The sequence below is a fragment of the Lactuca sativa genome, chromosome 9 (genome assembly GCF_002870075.4).
Source record: "Lactuca sativa cultivar Salinas chromosome 9, Lsat_Salinas_v11, whole genome shotgun sequence".
NCBI lineage: Eukaryota > Viridiplantae > Streptophyta > Magnoliopsida > Asterales > Asteraceae > Lactuca > Lactuca sativa.
In genome coordinates, this window is record NC_056631.2 from 62784497 (window position 1) to 62797290 (window position 12794).

The following is a 12794-nucleotide window of genomic DNA, read 5'->3' on the forward strand; positions in this document are numbered from 1 at the left end:
AAATAAAAATAAGCCCTTATAGTTTTGGATTAGCAATGAATATGGACATATACCAACATATAGTACCAAATTAGCGACATATTAGTGGCGGAGCCACAACGTAAAATTTCACACAGGCCTTGTGCAGTCGCACACCCTGCATGTGCTTAAAACCGACAATGTTTGTTCACTATTATGATAAAATCGAAATGTCAAGTTTAACTGTATGGCTGGATATTTGGATCTGAGTTGATTTGGATAAAAATTGAATTATTATTTTGGATATTTGAATTGATTTTTATTATTAAATGGAACAAAAACCCAAACATATCATTTATCTAATTATACTTAATTTTTAATATGAAAAAAACGACACAGTATCCCTACAATGTTTTGCTCATTCAGTTCTTTAAGTTATTTTAGTGTTTTTTTAAGGGAACAAAGTTGGTTGTTAGGTCAAATATGTTTGTAACATCTCAAAAGTACAAATAAAAATTTTATTTTTAGATTCATTTAAAACATATGATACTCATATCAAATCAGTCAAAAGTGTATCATAACAACATGTCACTAGAGTACAAATTCCCAAAGTCTCAAAATGCGGAAATCATAGGGTGATGAGGTGTGATCAGGTCGGGCCCTTCACCTTCGAACTGGAAGTACCTGAAACATAAACTGAAAACTATAAACATAAAGTTTAGTGAGTTCCTCCAAAATACCACACACCATACAAACATACAACCAACCATATATGGGTGCTTGTAATCCTCTTCGGTTTATTTCAATCGGATACTGTCTAGCATATATGGGTGCTTGCAATCCCTTTCGGTCTATTTCAACCGGATATTGTCAAGCATATATGGGTGCTTGTCATCTTGATACCAACTTGTAACATTCCAAAAGTATAGATAAAAATTTTGTTTTCAAATTCATTCAAAACATACGACACTCATATCAAATCAGTCAAAAGTGTATCCTAGCAAAATGTCATCAGAGTACAAATTCCAAAAATCTCAAAATGCGGAAATCAAAGGGTGATGTGGTGCGATCCAGCCGGGCCCTTCCCCTTCGAACTGGAAGTACTTGAAACATAAACTGAAAACTGTAAGCACAAAGCTTAGCGAGTTACCCAAAATACCGCACACAATACAAACATACAACTAAACATATTTGGGTGCTTACAATCCCTTTCGGTCTATTTCAACCGGATACCATCAAGCATATATGGGTGCTTGCAATCCCATTCGTTCAATTTCAACCGGGTACTGTCAAGCATATTTGGGTGCTTGCCATCCCCTTCGGTCTATTTCAATAGGATATCGGGTCTATTTCACCCCTACCACTACCATATAATGTCATAAAAAAGAATCACAGAGTCATCAAGCAAACACATGCATAACTGACAGTTGTCACGAAGTCAACCATCATACTACTATATATATATATAAACTAGTGGGTCGACATTGGTGCCTTCTTCCATAGATACAGTGAAGGAAACTCACCTCAAACTAAAGGTATCAAATCACACTTAGCGGATGACTTGCAGACTCCTCTCCCTAAGTCACAAGTATAAAACCCTAATTAGAAATTAGATCAATATTCTAACCCGAGGGTCCAAACCCTAATTCTTGTCTTAAAAAAGAAAGGGTTACTTAACACTTGCCTCATTGGGCCTTCCCCACTAAGGCCTAAATTCAACTAGTCCAAAAAGGCATTTCAAGCCCAACTACAAGGCTCGTAAGGCCCAATATAGCCCAAGAGCACCCAAAGTGGACTAAAGCCCAAATTGTCCTGCTACTACGGGTAGGCCTGAGGCCCAAACCAAAACAAGTCAAAAAGCCCAACAAAACTCGAGCCCAAGAATCTCATAAGCCCACAAACTGCGTACGTGCGGCGTACATGGCTTGTACGCCTTGCGTACGCTGATGATCCGGAATCGAGGCACTAGCCCAATATGCACAATGTAATAAAGAGTGCGCCTGGCGTACTGGTTAGTTGGCCAAAATTGCTCTAATGTCTTAATCCATTAAGGTTTAATGTCCAAAACTTAGATCCAAGCTAATAAAAGTGTCTTAAGCCATAAAGTTGCAAACTTTATGCTTTTGCATGCCTTATTGAGACTCAAACCATGAATTAAGCCCTCTAAATCTCTTAGGTGGTCACCAACTCATGCATGGTTGAGTCTTAGCCTTAAAGATACGATTTTTATGACTTCATGCACTCCCAAGAGTCCAAAAGGACAATCCAAACGGTCTGAAGTAGCCCATACTCCAAAAGACCAAGTTATGGGACCACAAGATGCTAAAATCTTCCCTAAACCTAGATCCAAACTTAGAATGAACAAGTTCCATACTTTAAACCTCCAATGGGCTAGAAATGATGCACAAAATCTGGATCTACAATCTTATTCCTCTCCTTTGCTTCTCCTCAAGCTTCCTTCTTTTTCAAAACCACAAAAGAACTCCCAAAAACTCTATGTAAGCTTAAAGATACACTCAATATGGATAGGGTTTCGAGATTAGCACTAAAAGGCAATGGGGGCTAAAAGGGTGATGTAGTTGAAGGACTTAAGGATCTTAAATAAGGTGCAAACCCTAAAAATTAGGGTATGCCCCTGGCTTGAGTACGCTCAGCGTACGTTGGGATCACCCCGATAACGCGCAAGCAAGGAGTACGTTGTGCGTACCTAGTATATACCCAACGTACTCACGAACCCTTCACCACTTTTAAATTTAATAACAGATTAATTTCATACCTGGCGAATCGGGCACTACAATGTCCTTTTGTAAGAACTAAAGGGGTCAGTCGATGACTTCTTCATCTAAAACGCTGACCACTTGAACAGTCCATGTCTTATTCTTTGCAACAAATTCCTTCTTTTTCTTAGTTTCTTCTTCTTCTTCAATTTCTTCATTTCCTTCATTCTTCTTCTTCTTCTTCTTCTTCTTCTTCTTCTTCTTCTTCTTCTTCTTCTTCTTCTTTTGCTCTGCTACATCCAAACAAGAAACGATGGTGGGATGAGATTATGAAAGTATTGCTATCATACGGACTTCATCCACTAAAAAGAATCCCGGTAGGGAATATTATGCTTTCCCGAATATGGTACTCCATTCTCAAGAAAAATTTGGGTTTTTTTTTTCAATTCTAACCTAATTTTCCTAATTGATGGTAGTGAAACTGCAAGGACCTAGGAGTGGATTTCTTTTTTAGGTTGCTGAGGCTGAACAGCTTAATATATACATTTATTTATTTATTAATTTATTAGACATTTTTTAGTTATGTAGAAAGCTTGACCTAAATAATAAACCCTAGGAAAGCTTGATTCAAATAAAAACCCTTACTACATATCGATAAAATCAAAATATCAATGACACATTGCCAAATTTTAGATGAATTATTAATAATATGTAGTACATATTTAAACTTTCATGTCCATGATTGAGAAAGAATAGAAACGCTTGACAAAAGACTAGTTATTTACATCGCAACTGACGATGACTATTTATACGACATCAAGTAAATCAGTTAACTTAAAGAGAGATTGGTTATTTACATTACAACTGATGATGGCTAGAGGGAATGGACTCGACAGCACCTCGACACATCCAATCCGTACACGAAAAACATCGCGCCACCAACTTGGCATGCCGAGTTTGGTGGCCTAACTCAGCAAATGTATACCGATGAGAGAAAAAGAGAATTTTTCAAAATTTGAAATATATGCCTGTTTTTTTTTACAAAATGTTAAAAAAAATTAATTCAAAATTTTAACATTTTTACAACCTTTATAATTACCAACAACTACCCTTTTAAAGCAAAAAATTTTCATTCAAACACTCCATATTTTGTGAAAAAATGGTTTCCCCATCCAACACAAAAACTCCGAGAAGAATCAAGATTAATACCCAAAAAATAACCACTTTAAACCCATCGTCATCTACCTTCTTCCAAAATCTAAGTGATCATCCAATTTATTCACCTCCTAGTTATCGTTATCCTGATGCATTGTCCACTCCATATCCTACACATACACAACCCCAATTCCATTCTCAATCTCAATCCCAACCCCAACTCTAATTCCAATCCTAAGTGTTGGTAATTTTAGTAATGTCAACATATTTTACTGTAATTATTATTGTCGTCGAGACAGGTCAAGTTCAGTTAGCCAACCGAGATTGGAGGTACGACGTGCACACTTGGAGTGTTAAATGTAAACTCGAGTATACAGGGGTCTGGGGGCAGCACCCCTAGGTGCGGGGTTCCAAGGGGCAGCACCCCTAGAAGGGTCCAAGGGGCGGAGCCCCTGGTGGTGGTTCCACCTATACATTTTCCCGCCTAAAAGTAAAGAGTCCACTTATGCATTTTCCAACCAAAAAACCTACTCATGACATCGTAATGATGTAGGCTTTGGTTATGTGCACTAACTAATCGTTTTGGCGCCATTATGAAGGCAACTGATTTTAACCACTTTTCTTTTATGTATAAATAAGATGTGAATGATCCAGGAAAAGGGTTGAACTTTGATACATACGAAATTGATCATTATCAAATTTATGTCTCTAAAGAACACATAACATCACAAGGTATTCTGTGTGTAACACCCTATTTTATTGTTCTTGTAAATATTCATGATTTATAGAAATTCGAAATTCAGTTAGATAACGCATTAGCCATAGTAGTCTTAACAAAATTCATAGTACACAAAATCGAACTCGTGCGTATTTAGAACGTCCAAATCTAACTTCAATAGAGAAAGTTATGATTTTTCTAAGATTTCAGCGTAGAAGTCTGCGCACAGAGATCGAATTTTAGATCGGTTAATTGTTAGCCAAAACAATATAAACGATAATTAAAGGTCTCGTTATTAGGATTCCAACAATATAAAAACCATCAAAAACGGACGTAGGATGTGAGAGATATGAATTTTATATGGACTTTAGTAGTTTAAGCCTGTGTAAATAGAATGCATTCAAAATTAGCCGATGGAGTCTAAATGAAAGTTGTGGATCTCTTCGAGAGCTTTCCGTGGATATAAAGAACATAAAAAACAGAGCTTGTATGAAGGAGATACACAATTTCTAAGTTCTAAAAATCGCCACGCGCACCACGGTGCACATGGCTTGCACGTGAAGCTAGCCACATAGCCCCAACCAGATTGTGCCACGTTTCAGCAAGTCGGTCGAGCCACGCCACCTGTGCACGATGTGCCCCCATGATGCACAGAGCACACTTATCCTATAAATAGTCCCTCCAAATTTCCTTCATTCCTCACTCATTTTCACTCCATTCTCTCTACAATCACTCTAGTCCTTTAAGGTCTGACATTCCCCTGGTTTTAGGAAGTTTAGCGAGGCTCTAGAATATTTGAAAGGCTGACCAGAAGGAGTTTACGGGTCGGGATTCTGTCCACTTAATCTTCCGATTTTCACTTAAAATCTATGTAAGTTAAGCTACACTCTCCCGTTTTAAGTGTAACTTATATTTATAGTCATACGTTCTTGTTATGGACCTATAAATATGTAATGTCCTAACAATTATGAGGTAAAAATTTCATTTTTAATTCAATCATAAACATCATTTAGTATTAAAAAACATTCAAAAGAGTATTAATGTGATAACAGTTATCAGAGTACAATCCTAAGATCACAAGCTTGTGGAAAAACATAGGCGGATGCGTTGCAATCAAGTCGGGCCCTCCCCTTTTGAACTGGAAGTACTCGAAACCATAACCATAAAAACGTAAGCACAAATCTTAGTGAGTTCCCCCAAAATACCACATACTGCCCGTCATTAGGGCCCGCCCGGCATCGAGCCCCGCTAGGTATATAAATATGTCAGTTACATGCGATGGGCCACACCGAACACACTTATCAGTCCCCGCCTAGAATCGGGCCTTTCCCAGTATACATACAAACACAAACAATACGTGCAAAAGTCACAAAGACAATTATCATACTATAACATAATCTATTGGGCCGACATTGGTGTCTTCAATCTGCAAGTACAGTTAAAGCTATCATACCATAACATACTCATCAGGCCTCGCTTGGCATCGGACCCCGTCCGATATACATATCACATACTACACATGCGAAAGTCACAAGATAATAACATACAGAACAGTCATTGGGACCCACCCGGTATCGGGCCTTACCCGGTAGCGTACCAGTACATAACACATGCAAGAGTCATGCAAACATCTAGCACCCTAAACATAATAAATCATGGGACGAAATTGGTTCCTTCGACCCGCTAAACATAGTAAGGAAACTCACCTCAAGTTGTTGATTATCACCGATAAAAGCAAGGACTGTCGATCCAGAAAAATCCACGCGCTAACATCATCAATAATACCAAGTTAATAATTGGTCCACAACCCATAACTGGAATCCTAGTCCGATTTTCCAATGCTCAGGGTAAAAGTCCATTTTACCCTTTCCTCATTTGGCCTAAAACCGAGGCCCAAATTGATAGCACCAAAAAGCCCATTATTGCCCAACTTTCTCATTGGGCCCACAACCCCTCATGGGTCTAAACCGATAAAGCCCAAATTTCTAAATGAGACCCAAAGGTCCAAATGGACCCAAGAACAAGAAGGCCCAAAGACAGAAAACTAGGCCCAAAATCTCATCTCACGTCATGGCCAGACCTTGGTCATGTCGTGAGAACTCACTCGATTAGATACCAACTCTTCACGACTCACCCTAGCCAACTCAGTCAATGGAAAGTCAATGGGGTTGCCCTCATGTCGTGAGAAGCCTTCTCTCATGTTGTGAGATCTAAGAAATAACCAGAAACGGGACCAAATGCTCCTCACGTCGTGAGACCTTGTGTCTCATGTTGTGAGAATAGTCTGAGGCTAAAAATCCAACTTCTAAGTCCTTAATCCATTAAGCCATCGACCCCAACTCTATCAGAAGCTAAAAAGGAATCTAAAGGTCAATAAAATGATTACTTGATGGACATGCATGCCCCGTGCATGTCCTAAACCCATCCTAGGTCAAAATGACAAGAAATGACCCCAAACGCATGCAAGATTCATAAATCATCACCAAACTTCAGATCTATAAGATATGATGCTCAAGGGAATCTTAAAGGAGATAAAGTTGCCAAATTTATGGATTTCCTCCATGCTAACTTCCACAATCATGAAGGAAAATGGACAAGAACTTAGATCTAGCAACTTAAACACATAAAGGTTGAATCTTGGATACTTAAAATGGTTCAAGGTATGATCTTTAAGGTAGTGAAGGAACTTGCTTGCTGGATCTAAGCACCAAGAACATCTTCTTCTTCTTTATAGCACCAAAATCTTAATAAATGGATGAAATAGGAGAGAGGAGGCTCAAACTACCACTTTACCGATATACCCTAAATCCTTTCCAACTTCGAACAACCATAACTTCTTCGTTTCAAATCCGATTTCGATGATCTTTATGTCCACGAAAAGGTAAAGAGAAGCTCTACACTTCTATTAACTCCCTCTTGCCATAAAACGTTCCCAACTAAAATCCAAAATTCATAAAAGGACCGAACTGCCACTTTACCGATATACCCCTGGGCTTCGAAGCACAAACCGAGCTCCCAGATCATCTAAATTACATTACCCACACCCAAATGGGTCTAAATCTCTTTTCCTCAAAGGCCTTAAGCCTGATAATACCCGTTTCTCGGGTCACCACTGCACATTAGGAAACTATTCGGAATAGGATGTTACAAAATAAGATTTATCAGTAAGTCCAAGTCAAAATACTGGTTAAACTACTTATGGGCAAGGTGTCTAGAGTGTTCATGTTGGCTTGGTTGTTGGATTTCAGAAAATCTATATGTTGAAATGGTCCTGCCTCCAACTCTCTTACCTGGATGATCGTATCTGATAGATCTATCAGTACTCATTGGGATTATAATAAATCTAACATTCTTTACCAGATTTCCGTTAGAATCTAATAAGGTATATTATTATAGGTTAATACTTAACAGACTCAGTGTCGTTAGTAGGATCATCCGGTTAACTGTTAATCCCCAAAGTGAGTGTCCAGGCGAGTTCTTCTCACTATATTGTATACTCCAGTATGTATACACTGTATGTTCGGATATAGTTAGTTTGTAGTATACCTATAGGCAATTAGACCAGGATAGTTAGTTGCATGTTATATGGAATATTCCAATATGTATATTGATATATATGTGGAGTTGAGGGTGGACCATCCCTTGGCTGAAGCCCAATAGACTCGGGTATACTAGCTTTATGCTAAAGGCCAAACGAGAGCGGACCAACCACGTGCTGAAGGCTATATAAGGTAGACCGACTTTACGTTGAAGGCCAAGGGGCATACTATCTGTAAGTTGAAGGCTATTATGTGTATGCATTGTATATGTGTTGTGGTGTGGAATATTTTGAGGGAATTCACTAAGCTTCGGCTTACAGTTGTTGAAAAACTGCTTTGCAGGTTGTTCATCTGACTGTGGAAAGGCTCATGCATGACTGTATCCGCATCCAGGCATCAATAAAGTTTTATAGACTTCTGCTATGATAGTCTTCATAATTAAAATGAAATAATGTTTCGTAAGACTCATATTTTGAATAAATAAAAATGAAAAAAATTTGCCTTGAAATTGGGGACGTTACAAGTTGGTATCAGAGCCTTTGTTTGATCGAATTGTATGAACACTCATGTGATTCCAGACTCAAAATAAGGATCTAAATATTTTAAACAAAAATTTTTATAAAAGAAATGATATAAAGAGGAAGGCTAAGGATCTTTCAGGAATTATTAGTTAGAATTTATTAATAATTAGGATGCCTTGTAGCCTTAGGAATTGCCTTTTTATGCTACTTTGAATAAAGTACTGATATCCTATAGCTACTTAGTGTATGCTTTAGAGTTGTACCTAATTAGGATTTCATAGCCTTAGAATGATTAGTTCAACCTTAGTTCTTGTTCCTTGTTTGGTTGTGGGCTTAGGGTAGAATTAACTATTCGACTGACTATCTAATCCCGGATTACGTACGACTTGAATACACGAGGCATTTATTCATATTAGGAATGTCTTCCTAATAGTACAAGAATTCGGATAGGAGGAACCCTAGGAGTAAATCTAGGAAAAGTTAGTAGTCTGGTCTTGGTAACAGTACATGTGAAAAGACCCACCGATAAAAGAGAGTAGCGACTTAGGAACCTTGAGACAATACTTAGAACTAGTATGGATAAGTGTGGAAGGTAGTATGGGCCCGTATTACTGGAAGCACAGGATCCATACCGGAGTCAAGAAGGGTCATAAATTTACTAAGGAATTGGAAAGGGTTGAGTGGTATCCTTAGATAACTCGAATTAGTATTAAGCCAATTCTATTTCCATCCTCAACATGGTGATGATGACAAGGCCAAGCGGCTCGGGTTCTAGATCTGAATGGTCGAGACCAAGTGAGGCAGATATACGTGATTGGATCATGATTGCGGTAGAAGCAGCTGTGAGAGAGATGATCCCATAATTGTTTGAGACTATCAAAACCGAACTTATCTCTTTGTTTGATGAGCGGTATACTGCCGTTGCCAGTATGCCCGTTGCCTCCGCCACTGCTCTTGTTGCTGCTACAGCCTCATCTGGAGATAAGGACATGCCTTATCAAGAATTTAACAAGATCAAGCCCCTAGATTTTGACGGATTAAGAGATCCAATTGCAGCGATGAGGTGGATATCTGATGTAGAAGGATGCTTTTACACTTGCGCTATCCCGACTAACCTGAGGTTCAGGTATGCGCAAAATCTCTTCCGTCATGGGGCAAAGGACTGGTGGAATTTTGTCACAAAGGACTTCACACCGGCAGAGAAGCATGCAGTGACCTGGTAGTAGTTTCTGGAAAAGTTCAGAGAGGAATACGTTCCACTAGTGGATAAGGTGCGACTAGCTCAGGAGTTTTTGTCGCTTAAGCAGATAACAGAGATGGTGATGGAAATCACCAAGATGTTCATGGAGAGAGCTTTGTTCTGCCCCGAGTATGCATCCTCAGAGCAAGTAAATATGTCTAGGTACCTAAGTATGCTCAGGGCTGTTATTAGATAATTTATAGCAAGGAATCGCTACAAGACCTTAGCAGAGATGCAAGATCATGCTAGGAGGAGAGATATTGATTTAGAAACTCGGTCGAGAGAGAAAAGGTAGACTATAACATCCCGACTCCCAGGTATGAAATTTTAAGGATTTTTTCACATCACATAAGGCCCACTTGACGAGTTCGAGGCCTCAAATCGTTGTGTAGAAACTAGTAAAGCTGCATGGATTATGGAACCTACTCGACGAGTTGGAGGACCCCAACTTGACGAGTTGAGGCTGTACATGAAAACCCTAATTTTTAGGGTTTGCACCCTATTTAAAGGACCTTAAGTCCCCTCACCATCCTCCCTCACCACATTATTGTCCATAGAAACCTAAAATCGTGCTAACCTTCGATTTTGAGAGTGTGCAAGCCTAAAAAGTGTTTGTTGGCGCATTTCTTGAAGAAGCTTGAAGAGATTAGTACATAGCCAAAGGAGGAGGCTATAGATCCAACATCTACATAGTAGTAGCAACCATTAGGAGGTTAAAAGTATTCACCTTGACCTCTTTTTTCTTAGATCTTCTCCCATGGAAGTTTAGGGCATTTTAAACCCATTTTGGAACCATTTACGGAGTTGAGCATGATTTGAAGTTATGACTTTAGATTTGGACACCCTTAGGCCTCCTTGGGCCTAAAGATTCAAGCTTTATCAAGCTTTGGCCATCCTCTGTGACAACCGACAAGCTTCTAGGCAAGTCAAAGTCAAGTCAAGGTCAACAAGTCAACCTGGTCAACTCAACTAGTGTTTATATGTTAAGGATTTCCTTATGTTACTAATAAACAACTATAAATCTTAATGCAAAGTAACACTTGAAAGTTCCAAATCTTAAAAATTATAAAACCCTAATATGATTTATGGAAGTAATAGCTCTATAAAAGTACTAATAAGTACCCTTCGGAGGTGTATAACACTCAAAATGAGATGTAACTAAGTCTAAAGTCCTTGCTCTATGAAGAAAAACATTAATAAGGGCTCCCGATAAAGTCTCTCTCAATCTCTCCCACTGTATCTCTCTCTCCCAAATCTCTCCAAGTATGTGAAATCTCTCCCAAATCTCTCCAAGTATGTGAAATCTCTCCTAAATCTCTCTAAGTATTTGAAATCTCTCCCAAATGTCTCTAAGTATGTGAAATCTCTCCCAAATCTCTCTAAGTATGTGAAATCTCTCCCAAATCTCTCTATGTACCTTCCTCAGTCGAAAACAGCTCAAAACCGAAGGAGAAAACCCAAAAGGACCCTCTTGGTCCGGAACCCTCTTGGGTCGAAACCCATTCCTACTTTGGACCCTCTGATGGACTAAGGAATAAGCCTCTCATCCAGACACTTAGTTTGCTTCGGAACCTCCTGGTCATCCTCGCGCCTCCGGTCCGGACTGATGGCTGCACTCTGGATCTCGCATATGCCTCCGGATCCGAGGATGCACTCCGAATCAGAAGAAGCACTTCGGAACTCGCCTTACTAACTCGAGAAATTGTTGTATGGCTTCGAAAATTACCTCATTGCTCCGGAACTTGGACAATGACTCCGGAATCCTTCCTAAACACCTCGGACCCGCGCAGGAGCAAGGATACACTCCAAAATTTTGTCATTTTCGGACTTTTCCATCATTTTAAGGCATTTTGACATCAGGAATACCTCCAAACTCATATTTTTCATGTCTTAGACCCCTTAAACCCCCATTTTATGCCAAAATTAATTATTTTAAACATATCTATATAAAATAATACCCAAGATTTTTAAGGAGATTCTAAGGCAAATAAAGGGGTTTGACTTTATGATGTGATGTAAATTTCTCATTTCCCATGCAAATCTCAGTAAAACACACATTATCCATGGGTAATAAGCTTTACCCACCAGCCCTCCATGCAACTGTCAAGTCACTTCCCTTATTCTCCCTTTTAGAGACGTGAACTCCTTTTCCTCCCTTATTAAACTCCTCACATTTACATTCAGAAAACTCCCAAGAATACTCTCAACTCCTTCAAGCTCCAAGTTTCATCTCTTCAAAGAAAGTTTCCAGATTTCTTTTTGTAAGTATTTTCTCTTCTTTGAATAATAATTCTCCTCATTATTTCTAAGATTCCATTATATTTATACATAAAATTATTCTTAGAATATCCTAAAGTTCAAAGAACCCTTCAAGTGTTGGAGCTTGGAAACTTCTTATCATCTCTTCAAAATCACCTAGCAGGCTAACCAAGGTGAGCTTCGCACCCTACTTTTTTTTCAATGTTTTAGTGTTTTGGGGGAGAGTACAAGTCAAATATTGTCTAAATACTTGAATAGTTGCATATATACGTATGTTTGGATGTGTGTGTGAAATATTATTAAATTATTACTTTAGTAATATTCTCATGAACGTAAGATTTCACAATTTCATAAAGATCAGAGGATACTTTATGTACAAGAGAGCCTCCCAACTATTGGGTGTGTCCAACTTAACCCCTTTATCTATGCTTTCATGTCTAGAGATAAAAGTTATAAAAAGGAACCTTGAATTAGTTGACACTATTTCTAGTAATTTTCGAAAATGGGAACTTTAGGACTGTTTACAAACTATTAGGGATTATTTTATAACTATTTGATACAAGTAATTTCGTAAAGGAAAATGTACAATTAGAGCCTTTATGACAGAAAAATTTGCATGTCATAAAGTTGATGTCATAACTTCACCCAAGTCATAGTTTTATACAAATCATAACTTGGCATTTTTCC